This window comes from Triturus cristatus, chromosome 7 (assembly GCF_964204655.1).
Source record: "Triturus cristatus chromosome 7, aTriCri1.1, whole genome shotgun sequence".
Classification (NCBI taxonomy): domain Eukaryota; kingdom Metazoa; phylum Chordata; class Amphibia; order Caudata; family Salamandridae; genus Triturus; species Triturus cristatus.
Window position 1 is genome coordinate 1620718285 of NC_140590.1, and position 7246 is coordinate 1620725530.

The following is a 7246-nucleotide window of genomic DNA, read 5'->3' on the forward strand; positions in this document are numbered from 1 at the left end:
GTTATTATTGCGGCTCCAAGTCCTTAGAGTGTCTTGTTGTTCCAATACGTGTGATTTCTGATATTTTTGTTTCCGTCCTGTTAATTGCTTGCGTTTGCTCTCGATAAAGTGTCACTTATACTCGTTTTTTCTACTGCTGGAGATTCACATACCATGCTGAACCGTAAGGGCTTTTACTTCTGGGGCAAGGGCGCAGGTAGCAGCGAAGGGAGTTTCTGTACCAGCAGTGGTGGGATGAAGTACTTCTAACGTGAGGTCATGAGGTGCTGTGGGCTTTAGCACCTCACTCTCATTTCCCGCCTGGACTCCAAACTTTTTGTCACTTTGCACCAACCTGAGGGCTCCAACTTGCCATGACCTCATAGATACCCCTATAACACACAGGCACCCGTTTAGAGCTAATAGCCGAAATACTGCGCCCTAAATATATATATCTCCAAAAGCATTCTTCCCAGTGCCATGAGATGTTTTAGTCCTCAGTGGGTGGTACAGACGGGCTCCCACTCAATAACTGAGAATAAAGCACACCATCTTCTTCCAGGATTTTGAATTATGAACAGTGTCAACACCGGAACGGAGACCGGTGCCCCGAAGATGTCAGGTCAAGTCCGCCTGTGTGTCCCTGCCCCAGCTGCCACTGCTGCTGGGGAAGTTCGAGGCCCTCCACCACCCACAGGCTACCACCTGCGCCTCATCCCTGGTGGCCAGTGGTAGGCCGTAGGTTTGTTCATCTTCCGCTCTATTGTTTTATTGTATTGCCTGTATTTCATTGTTCTGTCTGTGACTGCTGTTGTTCTGTCTTCCCCCGCTGCCTGTTCGTGGTCCGTGCCCGTTTTCTTCCCTCTGTTACCCTCGCTATCCCCGTGTCTCTCAGCCCAGTTTTTCCTTCTGTACCCCTTACTGCCCCCGTGTCTCTGCCCGGTTTTTCCTTCTGTTCCCCTCGCTGCCCCCGTGCCTATCAGCCCGTTTTTGCCTTCTGTTTCTCAGCTGCCTCTGTATTTCTTGTGCCGTTTGCCTTCTGTGACATCCGTTTTTCATGTATTTCTGTGCCCTTTTTGCCTTCTGTGCCACTCGTTTTTTCCCTGTATTTCTGTGCTCTTTTTGCCTTCTGTGCCACTCGTTTTTTCCATGTATTTCTGTGCCCTCTTGCCTTCTGTGACACTCGTTTTTCCTGTATTTCTGTTTCATCATTTTTTCCCTGTATTTCTGTGCCCTCTTGCCTTCTGTGACACTTGTTTTTCCTGTATTTCTGTGCCCTTTTTGCCTTCTGTGCCACTCGTTTTTTTTCCTGTATTTCTGTGCCCTCTTGCCTTCTGTGACACTCGTTTTACCTCGATTTTGTGCCCTTTTTGCCTTCGGTGCCACTCGTTTTCTCTCGTTTTTTGTGCCCTTTTGCCTTCTGTTCCCTTCATCGTCCCTCACCGCCGCTGCGTCCCCTGCGGCCCCGCCCCCCTGACTGCCCACTCGCTGCCCCCGCCTCCCAGCTGCTCCTCCCTCCCACCTCCCCATATATGCAGCCGCAGTGCGGCCGCGCCGCTGGCGCGCCAAAGGAGCGCCTAAGGCAAGCCCATCTGCGCCTGGACCGCGCCCAGCGCCAGAACCCCTGGCCCCCGCACCCACCACGATGACCACCGCCACTACGACGCCAGCACTCTGCACTCTCTCAACTCCGGACGGACCCACACCTGCTTCAAGGCCGCCCCGAAACGCACACATGGTCCCTTCACCTGCCGGAACTGCAGCTACACCAGCCTCAGAGCCGACGAACCACCCGCCAAGAAAGACCCCAACCACCTCCGATGCATACTACTGAACACCCGCTCCGCACGCAAACACGCCGTCGAGCTCTGGGACCTGCTCAACACAACATCCCCGGACGTCGCCTTCCTGACAGAGATCTGGCTGAACGACTCCTCCGCACCCGACATCGCCATAGCCATCCCAGACGGCTACAAGATCACCCGCAGAGACCGCACCAACGGAGTTGGAGGAGGAATCACCATCGTCCACAAGAACAGCATCAGGGTCTCGACTAGCACCGACGATGCGCTCAGCACCGCCGAACACATGCACTTCCAGATCCACACAGACCCTAACTCCACCCTCTGAGGCACCCTCGTCTACCGACCCCCCGGACCCCGTCCCCAGTTCAGCTACTCCATCGCCGACTTCATCAGCACGCACGCCCTGACCTCCACCGACTACATCCTCGGAGACCTGAACTTTCACCTTGAGAACAACAACGACAACAACTCCACAACCCTGATCGATAACCTTGCCAACCTCGGACTGAAGCAACTCGTCACAATGCCCACCCACTCCGCCAGCCACACGCTCGACCCCGTCTTCTCCTCAAGCCCGCACATTTCCGTCAGCCACACCACCGAACTCCTCTGGACCGACCACCGCTGCATCCACTTCACCTTCCAGAAACCCACCACACACCACCGCACCCAACAGATCCCCCGCCGCTGCTGGAGCAAAATCATCGAAGACCAACTACATGCAAACCTCGCTCTCAGCCCACCCACCGAACCCTCCAACACTGACGACGCTGCCCACAGCCTCAGACACTGGATCGAGGACTGCGCCAATACCCTCGCCCCCTGAAGAAACCCCCCCTTCCCCCCACAGAGACACCAGCAAGAGGGCCAGCTGGTTCACCCCAGAACTCCTTGCCTCCAAGCAAGCCTACCGGAAACTAGAGAAGGAATGGCACAGTGAACAAACTACGGACAGCCACGCAGCACACAAGGACGCCATCCGCAACCACCACCACCTCATCAGGGGCGGCCAAGAGGACCTCCTTCAAAGCCCGCCTCGACAAAAATGCACACAATAGCAAGGAGCTCTTCAACATCGTGAAGGAACTCTCCAACCCCAGCTCCAACACCAACGACATCCCACCGTCGCAAGCCCTGTGCGACTCCCTCGCCACCTTCTGCCACCGCAAGATAGCAGACATCCACAACAGCATCAACACCCAGACAGCCCCTACAGACAGCAACACAACAGACCCTCCGCACACCATCAACCGCGACCCCCTGCTAGCCTGGGCCAGCGTGAGAGCATCGATGACGCCATCAAGACCATGAGCACAATCCACTCCGGCTCTCCGGCAGACCCATTCCTGCACCACGTCTTCAACAAAGAAAGCAGCTCCATTGCACCCCACCTGCGCAACATCATCAACCTCTCCCTCGAGACCGCGACCTTCCCAGAGAGCTGGAAACACGCCGAGATAAACGCCCTACTCAAAAAACCTAAGGCAGACCCAAGAGACCTCAAGAACTTCCGGCCCATCTCTCTGCTCCCCTTCCCGGCCAAGGTCATCGAGAAAATCGTCAACAGACAGCTAACCCGATTCCTCGAAGAAAACAGAATCCTGGACCCTTCCCAGTCAGGGTTCCGCAGCAACCAAAGCACCGAGACTGCCCTCATCGCCGCCACCGACGACATCAGGACCCTGCTGGACAACGGTGAGACCACAGCACTCATCCTCCTAGACCTCTCTGCCGCCTTCAACACCGTCTACCACCGCACACTACGCGCATGCCTCCACGCGGCAGGAATCCGAGACAAGGCTCTGGAATGGGCCACCTCCTTCCTCTCCGGCAGAACCCAGAGCGTCTGCATCCCCCCATTCCATTCCAAAGCCTGCGAGATCATCTGTGGCGTACCCCAGGGATCCTCCCTCAGCCCAACACTGTTCAACATTTACATGGCCCCGCTCGCACACGTTGCCCGACAGCACGACCTCAACATAATCTCCTACGCCGACGACACTCAACTGATCCTCTCCCTCACCAAGGACCCCATCACCGCCAAAGCCAACCTCCACAAAGGAATGAAGGCCATCGCCGACTGGATGAAGATCAGCCGTCTGAAGCTGAACTCGGACAAGACGGAGGTCCTCATCCTCAGCTCCAACCCTTCAGCCTGGGACGACTCCTGGTGGCTGACAGCACTGGGGGCAGCCCCGACACCAACCGACCACGCACGCAACCTGGGAATCATCCTCGACTCAACGCTCTCAATGACCAAGCAAGGCAACGCCGTCTCCTCCTCCTGCTTCAACACCCTCCGCATGCTCCGCAAGATCTACAGATGGATCCCGACAGATACAAGAAAGGCAGTCACCCAGGCCGTCGTCAACAGCAGACTCGACTACGGAAATGCCCTCTACGCAGGAGCCCCGACCAAGCTCATCAAACAACTACAACGCATCCAAAATGCCTCGGCATGACTGATCCCCGACGTACCACGACACGGCCACATCACCCCCCACCTGAGAAACATGCACTGGCTCCCCGTCAACAAGAGGATATCCTTCAAGCTCCTCATCCATGCACACAAAGCACTCCACAAGACCGGCCCAGCCTACCTCAACAGACGGCTCTCCTTCTACATCCCCAACCGCCAGCTACGCTCCGCCGACCTCTCACTCGCCACCGTGCCGTGCATCCGAAGAACAACCACTGGTGGGAGATCCTTCTCCCACCTCACGGCCAAGACATGGAACACCCTCCCCATCCACCTACGACAGACCCAAGACCTACTGACCTTCAGGAGGATACTCAAGACCTAGCTGTTCGATCAGTAGCGCCCCCCCCCCCCAGCGCCTTGAGACCCCTGCGGGTATGTAGTGTGCTTTACAAATGATTGATTAATTGATTGGGAGATGCAGGTTTATCATTTATTAAATAGTCGGTAATTTTCCTGTAGGTATCGGAAAGCATTTTGTTTTCCTGTGCATCTGCAGCTTTGAAGGGAATGCTGCATTTCAAACTGTAAAGGATGGATTTAGCCCCTTTTAATATAGTTTAAGGAGATGCATTACACATCATGAAAAATCTTTTATACTGTAATTCAAATCAATTTCAGGATAAGATCCTAACTTTACTCACACTTTCTTGTGGAATTTGAGCCTGCGTCTCAGAGGTGTTTGTTAGAATCAATGTTATTCTGAGAGGGTGTGAGTATCTTTCGTACTTTGGTTATTTATAAGAAAATGTCTACATAGACCAACTGGATCATACTGGGTACTATGCTAACAAGCATTTATGCAATGCAAAAGGTCTCACATTACTGAAAGTTTGAGCTATTGGCATTGCATTATTATTTGCAACACCAATAGCTCAAACTTTCAGTGATGCGAGACCTATTGCATTGCAAATGCTTGTTAGCTTTTGTTTCGGTGGCTGGGCCCATTTTCTGCCCCAGTCCAACCCTGTGGAGTAGTACTACTGCTGCCGTCAGTAGATAGTACTGCTGCTGTCAGTAGATAGTACTGATGCTGTAAGTGAGTAGCACTAATGGGTAGTGAGGTTGCTGCCCGTGGGTAGCACTGATGCAGTCAGTGGGTAGCGCTGGTGCCATGACAGTAAAATAGGTTCAAGGGAGGGTAGCGAGGCTCCAGCAGAGACAGTCAGCTGTAGAAGTTAAGGGAGAGGCGGCCGGGCGGCCTCTGGGGCTGCGGTCTCCCACTGCCCTGCTCCCGTCACTTACCTGCTGCGCTCGTGACGTCATCGAGCCGTAGAACTTCAGGGCCTGTTCTGAGGGGGCAGAGGTCATCCTTCCTCTCGCCCCACTTCTCTGGGGGCGGAGTCCTGACAGCACTCAGAGCCTGACCGCGGGAGCTGTCCTTTCAGCACCGCCACAGCAGTGGACTAAGGACAGAGCGGACCCCCGACGGACAGACACACTCGGGTATGACGCGGACCCACAGGTGACCACACACCCAGACACATGTCCATCGAAACTGAGATAGAGTCGATGTACAACACTTGACTCCCAGACACGAACGTGTTCACTAGTGCACAACTCCCTCGGGCGTATAGGCAGGCACCTTATACAATGCACAAGGACACGCACGCATTTGGAAACATATATATAAAAGGACACGCACGGGCGCGTGATACACGCATATCCCCACAGACACACGTATACCCCGCAGGCACACACTCACATCTGCTTATCTAGGCACTGGCTCAAACCCCACACAAAATGCATGCAAACACATCCGCGCGCACTGACACATTCACCACCGTCCCCTCGGTATGATATCTCCCACGGCGGCTCTAGGCGCCCCGTGCACCAGACAGCCAACCTCAGCCATACAACAGGCAGTGTTTACCTCCTACTACAGTGGAGCGCACCACTCGTACCCACAGTCTCCCTTCCTCGCGCGCACACACACCTCTATCACACACACACATATACTCTCTCTCTCTCTCTCCCTGTCTCTATGTAAATATAAATATACCAGAGGCGGGATTACGGAATGGGTCATGGATTATATGTTACACACAAGCAACTCCAAGCAGGCTGGTGTCATCGGCACGGGCATCCTCCGGGGTGCAGGGTGGCGGTGTGGGCACCCCGTGCCACCAGTTCCCGCGTGTGCACATGAGTACACACACTGCCCTACATTCACAAGCCGAGCTCCCCGCAGACATGCCGCACCTGCTGCCATCCACCCACGGTGGCACAGCTGGGCGAGGGATGCCCCCGCATCAGCGGACCGTGGGAAGGGAGGGGGCGCGAGCGGCTCAGCGGGGAACCTGAGGTCCAGTCTCCTCTTACGGGGACCCGCGGCACTGCCCTGCGCCCACAAGCCTCCCTGTGCCCTCCGAGCTAGAAGGAGGGCAGGAAATGACGGGGTGCAAGCACGCACTGCACCTGTGCCCCCCCCCCAGGCCCCCGACCCCCGAGACGCAGAGAGCAGACACCGGCCGCAGGGCCCGGCTGCAGAGGCTCCTACCTGGGAGCAGGGCGGTGATCGGCGTCCCAGCATCTCCCGAGCCCTGCGGAGGCCGGTCCAGCGCGGGGGAGGGGGCGAGGGAGGGAGTCCTACGGCACAGCGGCAGAGAGGAGGGGGCAGAGGGGAGGGGACATGAGGATAGGTGTGGAGAGGGGGAGGGAACGAAAGAGGGAAGGCGGGTGAGGAGAAAGATACAGAGGGAAGGCGGGGTGAGGAGAAAGGCCAAAGGAAGCTGAAAGAGGATGCGAGGCCGTCTCAGCGCACAACCTAATCTGAAATTTAAGAAACTAAAAATCTGTCTCTTATGCTCCTCCGTTTAAATGTTCTGCTTGCCTGTTCAACGACAATTGTAATTGCATTTTATAGCGCTTCCTACCCCTGACGAGGCGTTGAAGCGCCTTTCGGCAAGTAGCACGCTACTCCGGAACCCATAAAGGATTAGTGGTGAGTTAGTAAAGGGAAATGTATGTGAGCGGTGGATAC

At 55.5% G+C, this 7246-nt stretch overlaps 1 protein-coding gene across 2 annotated transcripts in view; it reads right to left on the bottom strand.

Moving 5' to 3' along the window:
• TMEM74B (transmembrane protein 74B) overlaps positions 1–6846 on the bottom strand; it is a 47829-nt gene extending 40983 nt beyond the window's left edge. The window contains exon 1 of one of the 2 annotated variants that reach the window (XM_085619569.1): positions 6764–6846. The gene's annotated coding sequence lies outside the window, so the exon portion shown is untranslated. The remainder of the gene's footprint in view (positions 1–6763) is intronic. The other variant, XM_085619568.1, reaches the window with a different exon arrangement.
• Between the last annotated feature and the right edge of the window lie 400 nt (positions 6847–7246).